At 38.2% G+C, this 12,416-nt stretch overlaps 1 long non-coding RNA gene across 7 annotated transcripts in view; it reads left to right on the top strand.

The window, feature by feature from the left end:
- LOC140911428 (uncharacterized) overlaps nt 1-12,416 on the top strand; it is a 162,416-nt gene that overhangs the window by 131,250 nt on the left and 18,750 nt on the right. For 5 of the 7 annotated variants that reach the window (XR_012158947.1, XR_012158943.1, XR_012158948.1 and 2 more), the window contains one exon: nt 646-728. The exons of the other annotated variants lie outside the window; for them this stretch is intronic. This is a non-coding gene — a long non-coding RNA (uncharacterized LOC140911428). The remainder of the gene's footprint in view (nt 1-645; nt 729-12,416) is intronic. 7 annotated transcript variants of the gene reach the window in all.

The following is a 12,416-nucleotide window of genomic DNA, read 5'->3' as shown; positions in this document are numbered from 1 at the left end:
CTTAGCTAAGGCCCATATGGCTTTTAGCTCATGCAGTAGATGCTCATGCACTAAGCTCCAGAGGTCCCAGGTTCAGTCCTGCCCATGGATGACCGGGATCTGTTTGCATAACATTTGCTCAGTAACTGTAAATCACCAGTCATAAGAAAAGCATTAACGAGTCTGAAATACTAGTTTCCAACAGGAGGTGTTATCTTCTGTCCAACAAAGAAGGCCCATCAACACCAGATGAACGATTGTGGAACATCACAGAACAAAAGACTTTGTTTATTGCTCACTGCTCCTCTCCCACCCCAACCCCGAATCGGAAGACGAGACTTACAAGTGAATTCCTCCCAACAGTTGAATTTGTGCCTGGAAGCAGAAGGGAGGAAGGAATAAAACATACTAACAATCAGGGACTGTATCTTTTATGCTGCTTGAACTCTGAGGCACAAGGATTACTTAGCATAAGCAAAAGATCCCAAGTGCTTGCCATGGGTTAGCCCTAAAGGACATATAGAGCTTGCTTATTATAGAAGCTTCTATTGCTTTTTGAAACTTAAGATTGGAATTCATGTGTGTGTGTGTGTGTGTGTGTGTGTGTGTGTATATATATTTACCTGCTTTAACCTTGTAAGTAACTCTTTTATTTCATTTTCCTAGCTAATAAACCTTCAGATAGTTTATTATGGAATTGGCTCCAAGGGCTGCCTTTGGTGTGAGATCTAAAGTAAACTTGACCTGGGGTAAGTGACTGGTCCTTTGGGACTGGGAGTAACCTAAATATTGCTGTGATCTTTGGTATAAGGGACGAATCTATCACAAAGATTAGCTTACCAGGGTGGCAAGATATATTTGGAGGACCCAAGGGGATTATATGACTCTATGTTAAGGTTATTATATTGCTTGAGGAGTTTACACTTGCTAATTGGTTGGTGACATCTAAGCATAGAACTCACAACCAATTTGGGGTTTGCTCCCTGCGTTGTAAAAATCTGCCCTGAGATTTGTACCCATGTTCTTGAGCCTCTCCAGGACAGCTTGACCCTGGCATAGTCTTGGCAGGAGTTACTTACCACAGGACAATTAAGGTTATAGATCTTAACCCCAGTGCTGTTAAAGTTTAAACTTGACATTGAGAGTTTTAAAGGTTAAAGAATAGACACACTGAATGATATGATGGTCTTGAGAGAAAAGACCTTGAACAATTATGTAGGCACTACCCCATAAAAAGGAAACCCCAGTTCAGGACCTGAGAGCTTGGCTCATAAGTTCTGATCAAAGGGAGACTGATGGAGAGAGAGAGGACCCTCTTGCCCCAGATGCTGCAGAGAAGATCACTGCAGTGGAACTGGCCTGATTGCTGCACCTTAGAGCCCAGAAAGAACACAAGCACCAGAAATTAATGGCAGAATTGTGGATCAGGGAAACCAAAGCAAGTGAAGCAGCTGAGGAGAAAGCCCACCAAAGTTGCATGGAACAAATAGCAGCAGTCAAAGTTGACAAGGAAGCTGAGAAAAGGGCAGACAGGAGGCTGATGGTAGATCAAGCAATGTAGTCAAAAAACTGGAACAGCAAAAGGTGCTTCCCCAGCCAGTGAATATAACCTCCACAACACAAGGGTGTAGGAGAAAATCTGCCCAATTTATAAAGAAACTGACTGTATAGAAGAGTTCCTGTCCACCTTTGAGAAATTACGTGGGATACATAATATCCCAATTGAAGTATAAAAATCTCACAATGTTTGACAATATGATTCATGTTGAATATGTACATAAAATGTGTAATTTTATGAAAAAATGGATAATGGGGGTGGGGCTGAAAGTGATTCTGGAAAACTGTTGCAGATGATACTAAACTGCTCAGGATGGTTAAGACCAAAGTAGACTGTGAAGAACTTCAAAAAGATCTCACAAAACTAAGTGATTGGACAACAAAATGGCAAATGAAATTTAATGTGGATAAATGTAAAGTAATGTACGTTGGAAAAAATAACCCCAACTATACATACAATATAATGGGGGATAATTTAGCTGCAACTAATCAGGAGAAAGATCTTGGAGTCATCGTGGATAGTTCTCTGAAGACGTCCATGCAGTGTGCAGTGGCAATCAAAAAAATAAATGGGATGTTAGTAATCATTAAAAAAGGGATAGAGAATAAGATGGAGAATATCTTATTGCCCTTATATAAATCCATGGTATGCTCACATCTTGAATACTGCGTACAGATGTGGTCCCCTCATCTCAAAAAATATATACTGGCATTAGAAAAGGTTCAGAAAAGGGCAACTAAAACAATTAGGGGTTTGGAATGGGTCCCATATGAGGAGAGATTAAAGAGGCTAGGACTTTTCAGTTTGGAAAAGAGGAGACTAAGGGGGGATATGATAGAAGTCTATAAAATCATGAGTGGTGTGGAGAAAGTGAATAAGGAAAAGCTATTTACTTGTTCCCATAATATAAGAACTAGGGGCCACCAAATGAAATTAATGGGTAGTAGGTTTAAAACAAATAAAAGGAAGTTCTTCACTCAGCGCACAGTCAACCTGTGGAACTCCTTGCTTGAGGAAGTTTTGAAGGCTAGGACTATAATAGGGTTTAAAAGAGAACTGGATAAATTCATGGAGGTTAAGTCCATTAATGGCTATTAGCCAGGATGGGCAAGGAATGGTGTCCCTGGCCTCTGTTTGTCAGAGGGTGGAGATGGATGGCAGTGGAGAGATCACTTGATCATTGCCAGTTAGGTTCGCTCCCTCTGGGACACCTGGCATTGGCCACTGTCAGTAGACAGGATACTGCGCTGGAAGGACCTTTGGTCTGACCCAGTATGGCCATTCTTATGTTCTTATGTTTGATCTGATGTCCCAGAAGCAATTGTTATGAGTAGTTACAGATGATGTAAAAAGGCAACCATCTGTGACAAAAAAAACTCCCACAATTTTAGAGGCTGCAGAAATTGCAGCTGAACACATTGAATCAAGGGGACCGCTTGCAATTCCATGTTAAGGCAGTTATAGTGCTTGAGGAGCTTACGCTTGCTAATTGGTTGGTGAAATCTAAGTATAGAACTCCCAACCAATTTGAAGTTTGCACCCTGCTTCTTAACAGTCTGCCCCGAGGTTGGTAGTCGTACTCTTGAGCCACTGCAGGACAGCTCGACACATGGTATGCCACATGATGGTAAGTTACAGAAAATTTTCCACTGGTGTTCCACTCCTGCTCTCTGGCCCATACTATTATGAGAGTGGTAGGAATTTCAATCGCTGAGCTCCAGTCAGGCTGCCCACCTGTGTCCCCCAGTGTAGCTCATTAAGCTGCGAGTGGCTGATTTGCTAGTATTCATATTTGCTCATAGGCAACTAGCAAAATAGTTCCGATGGGAGGGGCAAAACTAATGGTAATCTATTGGCTCAAATAACCTGGTAATCAAATATTGTTTGTTGTGCTTATAATGCTCTAGGTGCTCCCCAGACATTCAAGAAGGCATGGTCCCTGGTCCTAGGTAATCATTGTTTAAGGTCAAATGGACTAGCGTACAAAGTTTATTGCCAAGCATTCAAAACCATGAGTCAGGACCCAAGCCCATAAGATTTCAGCCTGGAAGTCTATGAATCTATTAAATTATTTTAAAAATTATGAGATTTTTTTTTAAATAGTAAATATTTTTATTTGCTTTCTGGTTTCTGAGCCTTCAGGGTTAACTCAGTGCGTGCTTTAAGGATTTTCTCATCAACTATAAGGGCTAGAAACTTCTTCTTTAAATGAAAGCTGAAATTATCCCCTAAACACTTATCGCTAAGAGCTTGGGCTTTGAGAAAAACACCAAATATTGTAAGACTTTTGATAAAATCGTGAGAGTTGGCAACACTGGGAACAACAAATATGAATATTTTATACAAGTCAACCAAATTCACAGCAGGCAGCATAGCAGAAGTGGGTCTTTAAGTGGGACTTAAATGTGATCAGAGTAGAGAGACTGTGGATGATCTCAGGGAAGTCATAGTGCATACCTATATTGTTTATTTTTCACCGATGTGACCATAGCCTACCAATTTCAGTTGTATCCAAACATTACACAAATTATTTCATATTCTGCTAGTGACATACTTAGAGGGGGAAATAGCAAAGTGAGCAGAGAATATTACTGAGAAATGGAGGATTCTAGAATCAGAGGTTTGGGAGTTCTGTCACTCTGACCTTTGAAAGTATAATCCAATCCAATTTATTTTTTTCATTCAAAAGTATCACAAAGAACTTTCCAGTATATAAAATTAAAGGCAAATATAAGTAACCTATAAAGGTTTAGATATCATTGAGGTAGCATCTATATAGGGCAGCAGAGTCAACAGACACAATCAGGGGTCCTGGAACAATTTTTATAGTGGGGGTGCTTATGATGGAAACCATGTATTTGGTGTTTGTTATCACTACTTCAAGCTAGAGGGTGTGGCAGCACCCTGAGCACTCTTAGTTCCAGCACCACTAGACATAATGATCAAGTTTCAAGGAGGATGATTTCTCATGGGGAAAACTGAGAGGTTCAGTACTTCTCATTTGTCACTCTTAATAGTTGTTTCTTTCATTTCTCCCTCACATATAGAATTCACACTGAAGTAGACTGAAAACTTTGTTTTTTCACAAAGTGTCTAAGAGTTATAAAACCTGTATTCAGCTTCATGAATCTCTAGGGTCATAAACACCTATATCCCTCATTCTTTTCTTTTTTCCTTTTTGTAGTTTGCCGTAAATTGGAAATCTTACCTCCAAGTCACTCGCTATAAGTTTCTCCTGTTTTGTAATTAACACCTAGAACCTGCACTTTTTTGAGGCAAGCAGACAAAAGCCTTGTTTTCTGCAGTCCATTAACAGTCTCTCAGTTTATTATACTCTCCCTCCTATTTGTTTTTAATTGAGACCTATGTTATAATGGGACCATTGTTGTTAAATGTAGAATATTGCTACATTAGCACAGATCAGTTTGCCTGGTTTTCATGTACATTAGTAAATTATGAAAGATCAAATATCTCAGGAAGCTGACACATATTGAATTAATCCTGAAATAACCTTGTATTTACTGTTTCAAGTTCACGGTAGTATGTCAAACCACCACACTTAAAAGGCAGTCCCAAAAGCAAACTACAATGGTGCTTGAGGGTAAAATGATAGATGAGATGTGAGGTAGATGATAGAGGTAAACTCGTGGTTGACTCATCTATTTTTGAATAAAGTGCTAATTGCACTAAGGACTAGGAATTTGAAAAATCCGAATATTGTAAATGCATAACCCTGAATGAGGTGTAATTATATTTACATACATAAGGAGACACTAAATGAAAAAGAAACAACAGATACAAAAAGTTATTCATTTCATCTTTCATAATTATCTGGAAAATATATAAATTAATAGCATTCATCTGAGAAATGCGGTAGCTGTGACAGATGTTATATTTTGAATTAAAAATGTAACATTCTTGTAATAGTTCCTTGTGCGTTCTACTTTGTTTAATTTTACAAAATAATTTAAGTTCACTTCTGATGTGAATCCCAGAAAACAAAAGATGACACTCTTTCCCTTTCCATCTACCATAAACTAATCCTTTTACTCTAATGTTCAAGTCATGATAAAACTAAGACCAACATTTTACAAGTCTATTTGTAACTTAACCATTTGTAAAAGTGTAAAGCAAAAACAGAGCATAAGAAAAATTTAGATATTCAATGATGTGGTGTTTGGGAGACATATTCTGGAGATCTCATGCAGCTACTAGTCTTCTTCTTAGCATATGCACAATGTGCCTCAGGTGGCACATGACCAGGATGCATCACCGAATTTGGTCCACTGGTTGGATCATTAGCTTTCTTGGCTTGGGCCGGGTACTGATGGGGAATGTGACTTGAACACTGATCCATCTCCCCCCAGCCAGTAGTAAAACATCATTAGAGATTCTATACATTATAGATAATAATTATCTAACATGAAAAGTATTGCAGCTTACACAAGGTAAACTCTATTTTGGGTACATCATTTTGATGGATAAAGATGAATTAATCATTGGACTGGCAGTTGGTGGCCCTTATGCCAGCCGCAGGGTTGGTCTCTTCCGGTGGGCTGGGGAGATGTTTGACTGGATGCACCCTTGTAATCATGGGTTCTACGGTCCTACATTTCCTTTGGTCTGGTCCCACCCTCATAATCTCCCTTCTGTGGTAGGGCTTCATAGAGGCAGCTGCACGTCCTGTGTGGGCTTTCCATAGATTGCCAGTCCTGAGCAGTGTTACCACACAGGTCTGTTGCAAATGGAGCCTTCCATACTTGCGAGGGTGCAGGCAACAGGTAATTAGTCAGCAGCGTGAGCTAATAACTTTCTGTAATTTGTAAAAAATATAATTGATTATGGCATTTCATCTTAAAAACAGAGTAGTCACTGAACATCTACAATCAGGTTTTCAAATGAAAATTTCACAACTATTTAGCATATGTTGATTTAACCATAGACACATTTTGTCCTCACTGACCTGCTACATCTCCTTTCGAGTAATTAACATCTACTATCTATCACCTTAAAAGTCTCTAAGTCTTGGTGAGGCAGATCTAAAAAACAACTCCAAAGAGACTCATTTTAAAATTGTTCTGTTAGAGGTCACAGTGGAACAGGCCATAGTCTAACCCCAAATCCAATGGAGTGCATGCCATGGGCCTGGGGGAAGAGAGGGACTTCTGCCATGGAGGCTACCTTTTGTAATGGGGAGAAGAGAACCACACACACAGGATCCCTTCCATGCTCAGATCTAGGGTGTACTATCTCACCCTATTTATTTACTGGATCCAGTTAGTACATATTTCAAATGCTTTTTAGCTATGTATTTCCCTGATGGCCTATGGTATTTCTAAAAGCAGTAACATAGTTACCCAATAATCCACAATGTCATACTGTAAATTATGGAGTTTTCAAATGCATGCTGTTGATACTTTTCTTTAATATACTACCTAAGGGTCTGATCAAACTCCCACTGAAGTCAATGTAATTTAGATCAGGCTCTAAAAGAAATTAACTATCAAAAAACTAAATGATAGTCTTTGCTTCTGTGGACACTATTTTTAAGGTTGCAAAATGGTTTCAATAATAGCCCCATGTTTTCACTTCCTCATAATTTACTGAAGAATTCTCCTTTTGAGATGAAATTTTTCGTGCATAGTTTCGTGCACAGAGACAAAGATTTATTTTTATTTTTAACATGTTTGAAAAAATCGCTTCAAGCTGTTTTTGAATTCTGAGTGTCTGAAAAAATACAACATTCACCCTGAAAATTGCTTACTTTCCCCCCTACACTTTTGTTCCCTCCTCGCCCCCTCCCCCACCCTGGCATAGTTAACTCAAAACCAACTACACTTTGAAACTTGAAATGTGGCATGTAAATAGTCCTTACTGAGTAAAACGTCCATGACCAAGTCTGAAAAACAATATGCTTGATGTTAGTTTTTGCAAGTGCATCCTCATCATACCAGGACCTCGATACTAGTTCTTAATGTTAGGCTTGATATGCTGGCAAGAAGACACCACTGTCATAATAAGCTGTTGCCATTGATTTTCATGGGTCTGCTCACATGGTTAAAGTTAAGCATATGTGGAAGTGTTTGGAGGATCAGAGCCTTAGGAAACAGGCTGTGTGCTCATTTGCAAGTGCATAGGATTAGCAGTGAATCATCAGTCTCCAGAAGCTCATGTAGCGCTCCTCCATTGCTGTTATGGCAGGATATGAGGAGGTTTAGGGGCTGCAAAGCGTTACTATGCCCAAACAAAATGTGGGTACCTCACACTGCTCTGCATTCCTTTCTCATCCCAACCCCTCTCACCATGGAACTACAGCAATTCTTCTGGGTTATGACACTTCCATAGCAAAAGAAGTTGAGAAGTAGCCCTGAGGGCTCAGTCTTTGACTTCAGTAGGTTTGCCTGAGCAGGACAGCAGGATTGAGTGCTAAATATTGTTAATTCTAATTCCATCTTGAGTTCCTGATTTAGCACCATATTAATTTGAGAGGAGACATCTGAATAAAATGGCTCAACGTTTTTCGGAAAAATTGGCAAGAAATTAACAAAGTTATGAACTTTTACATATTGTACACTACTAGCCAAGTACAGCTGAAAACTTTCACTGAATCTGAGAGTTCTCTCTTTTGGATTGCTACATTGTACAGGTATGCATATTTCCAGAAATGTACACTTTTTTCAATGATACATAGTAGCTGCTGACTCTTAACTAAGCCAGTGTCCACTTTTTTAAGGAACTGAGTAGGCATAGTTGACCCGCCAACTGGTCAATGAATATTTTTGCCTTCTTCCCCTGCCCTTTTGCCTTTGCAGTTTTCATTTATTTAAAAACAAAAAAATTCCTTGTGCCTAAAATATTAAATTCAAAAACAACCCCCCAAGATTAATGCAACTTAAAAGAGTGCACTATTAAAATAAGAAAGATCAGGAATTTCCTAAACTTAACATTACCTCAACACAGATCATACATTAATTTAACATATATAGTATTTTCTATTCCTGGTTTTTCTGATTTTAATATGTAGCTTAATGTAATACTGTTTATATTGCTAAAGATATACTATAAACATACAGGACAGTACAATATGGCTGGACTTATCTTGCTGTGGGAACAACTTTGTATTACCAGACTTTATATGATTGTAACAGTGCAAACTTAACATTGATTAACACAGCTTTTTGCATTCAATTTAGCTGACATTTAAATTTAAAACCCACTAAGGCAAGAAAATGCTCCCCTATAAGAGTTTCTCCAGGCATGGTATAGTACATAACCAACCTCAGCCCCCTCACAGAACCTTGGCACAATGCAAGGATTCAAAGAACCAGGCCAATTGACCAATACAGTACACATAACAGTGGTTAATTTAATTAACAGTAAAAAGAAAAGGAGCACTTGTGGCACCTTAGAGACTAACCAATTTATTTGAGCATGAGCTTTCGTGAGCTACAGCTCACTTCATCGGATGCATACCGTGGAAACTGCAGCAGACTTTATATACACACAGAGAATATGAAACAATACCTCCTCCCACCCCACTGTCCTGCTGGTAATAGCTTATCTAAAGTGATCATCCAGTTGGGCCATTTCCTGCACAAATCCAGGTTTTTGTGCAGGAAATGGCCCAACTTGATTATCATGCACATTGTGTAGAGAGTTGTCACTTTGGATGGGCTATCACCAGCAGGAGAGTGAATTTGTGGCGGGGGGGTGGAGGGTGAGAAAACCTGGATTTGTGCTGGAAATGGCCCAACTTGATGATCACTTTAGATAAGCTATTACCAGCAGGACAGTGGGGTGGGAGGAGGTATTGTTTCATATTCTCTGTGTGTATATAAAGTCTGCTGCAGTTTCCACGGTATGCATCCGATGAAGTGAGCTGTAGCTCACGAAAGCTCATGCTCAAATAAATTGGTTAGTCTCTAAGGTGCCACAAGTACTCCTTTTCTTTTTGCGAATACAGACTAACACGGCTGTTACTCTGAAACCTTAATTAACAGTGTCTTTCAGTCTGGACTCCTAGTGTTTCTCTGAATTTCCTTACATTTATGGATTGAATTTACGACCACATGGTTATGTAAATACATTTCTGTGTCTGGACTGAGGACACAAATATGATCCTTGACTACTGTGATGTGTAACTCCACCTTTTTTAATCAGTAGTAATGCATGCTCATTTTTTATGTTGATAAAAACAAGTGCCTATTGATATAAAGCAAGTTTATTTTGTCAGTGCTGTATTGTTGTTCATATTGATTATTTCAGCATTATGCCTTTTTCTTTTCCTTTTGCATTTATAAACCATACTGTTGTGAAAATGTTTATATTTTAATTTAGAAAACAAAATTGAACTACCTTTCTTTTTTACATACCTTTTAGTTGTTGACTCAACTTACATATTCCAGCCAAACAGAAGCTTTTAGATTTTGTTCTGGCTTCCACCTTAAATTACATTCGGGAAGCTCTTTACTAATGGCATTTTTAAACAGAATGATTTGGGGGTATGTTATGGCATTTTTGTAAAAATGGCAGGGGAGACAGTCTACTCTTAAAATCTTGCACATTACAGGGTTTTTTTAAAAAATGTGAATGTTCTATGTGGGAGAACAATGTCCGTTCCAATCACAAACTTTCATCGCCTGTAAAAACTGAGTAAAAAATGAAGTTCATGTCATGAAACCACAAAGCAAATTAATGAAATCGTGTCATATGTATCAAGTCTGGCTGTATCTGCTAAATATTTTCTAACTACTCTAAGGGAAAAAAAAACAGAAGGCAAACTAGCAATAAATGAAAACAATAATGGTCAGCAGCATGTGTTGCATGTTATTTGAATGGAAAGTAATTTATCAGTTTTGAAATAAAGGTTGTTTATTCTTGTGTTTCACTGTCTATAACAATCTTTACAATTTATCTGTGAAAAAAGTGAGAAACTGTATCATTATTAGCATATGAATACTTGACACATCAAATTGGCTGTACAATAACAGAAGGACATTTGCTATTGGTGTATGCACACAGACAAAGCAGCCATTTTGAAAAAAAAATGAAATGGTGTGGATGTTTAACCGTTTGTCTGTCTGTCTGTCTGGTTTCACACTACTGCTTTGATTAGGGCAGCTTGGAAGCATGAGCTGAAATTCTTAAAATATAAGCACACACATTAAGTACTGGGCAATTGATTATTTCTTTTATATTTTTATTCAGACATGAGCCATAGAAAAAATATAAGAAACGGGTTCAGAATAAAAGATTTTGTGTGTGTTTGCGTGTGGATGCGCATCCGCACAAGGTGGGGGGAGGGGGCAAAGCCTGCCTGTGTGAAAAGTGTACAGAAATGAAACATTGCCTTCATACAGTTTTATTTCATGGCAACAACATAGTGGGCCTTGGGTCAGATGTGTGAAACTATTTCTCAAAGAAGCTGCATACATAATTGAGGCCCTATGAAGGGTTCTCAGTTGAAGTTGCCAGGCTACATTCATTTCAAAAGCAGAGCCATTTGTTATCAAATTTAAATTAACTCCCTCAGCACTGAACTCCTCATTTAAAGCACAGCTTTTCAAACAGTACTCAAAGTATCTAAGGAAAAGAGAAATTGTGGCTACTAAATGACAATAACATCATTCCCACAAAGAACCGAACTGTTACCCATATTTAGGCCTGCCAAGTAATAGTCTAAACAGATTAATTTCTAAAGGAGCTATTTTGGTGCCTCATTGTGTGTTAGGAAGCACAAAGGTATTCTTTTAAACAAAATCTCTACTATAGCTTTAATATGGAAATAAATCAGTATTTCAGGTTTTTCCTGCTATAATCTGTAAGGTGTTAAGGCTGCTTACATTAAATGTCTCTTTTCTACAAGACTGCAAATGCTTAAATACAGAAATTAGTGATTCATGGAACATTCATAATATGATTCAGCTGCTCATGTTTCAGCTTACATCTGTTGGGTATGATCCTGTAACCTTTACTGACATGTAATTCTTGCACATGTGAATAGATCCTTTGACTGCAGTGTGACTACCTGCATGTGTAAGAATTACTCATGTGAATAAATATTGCAGGATTGTACTAATTATTATTATTTATTAATTTTCAGCAATGCTCCCAGTGTGCTATGTGTTTTCCAAACACAGAAGAAGCCATGTTCTTGCCCCCAAGGAGCTCAAAATGCTGTACTGGTATCTTTTAAAAAGCAATCCATATGACTTATTATGCAGTATCTTAAATAGTAAGTAATGCAAACAAACAACAAATCACAAATATTCATTCCAATTATTTCATGAATTCACTATGGCTGTGTTCATGACCTTTTTGTGATCACTTTTGGCAAACATTTTCACAACTAAGTTTTACTGGCAAAATATTTGTGGAAAGCAAATTTTATATTCTATGCAGAAGAATTTTTATTGTGTGCTCACCCAGGACTCAATCCTGCAGGGTGCTGGACATTCTGGATTTAATGGGAATGTGCATGTGCTTAAAGTTAAGCACTTTGAACCAGATGGTAAAGGTACTTAGGCCTCTGCTGGGATTTTCAAAAGTATCTAGGTGCCTAATGTCCATTGAAATCAATAGAAGTTAGGCACCGAGATGCTTTTGAAAATCTGCTAGGCACCTAAATATTTTAAAAATCTGATCCTTTGTGCTTAGCTGGATTGTGGGCAGAGAGCTCAGCACTTTGCAGGATTGAACCCCCAATAAGGGAACAGAAACAACCCCATATGTCTTATATGGCCAATCACAACAAACCAACATAGCTCAGATTTTGAATATTCGTAATCATATCATAGATATAGATATATAAGCCCCGCTCAAAAAAAAAACAAAACCCCAACCCCTAGCTTGCAATCTGCTTGCATGACAAGAGTTGAAA

This window comes from Lepidochelys kempii, chromosome 5, assembly GCF_965140285.1.
Source record: "Lepidochelys kempii isolate rLepKem1 chromosome 5, rLepKem1.hap1, whole genome shotgun sequence".
Lineage (NCBI taxonomy): Eukaryota > Metazoa > Chordata > Testudines > Cheloniidae > Lepidochelys > Lepidochelys kempii.
The sequence above is the reverse complement of the archived record's forward strand: the minus strand, read 5'-3'. Positions and strand labels throughout refer to the sequence as shown.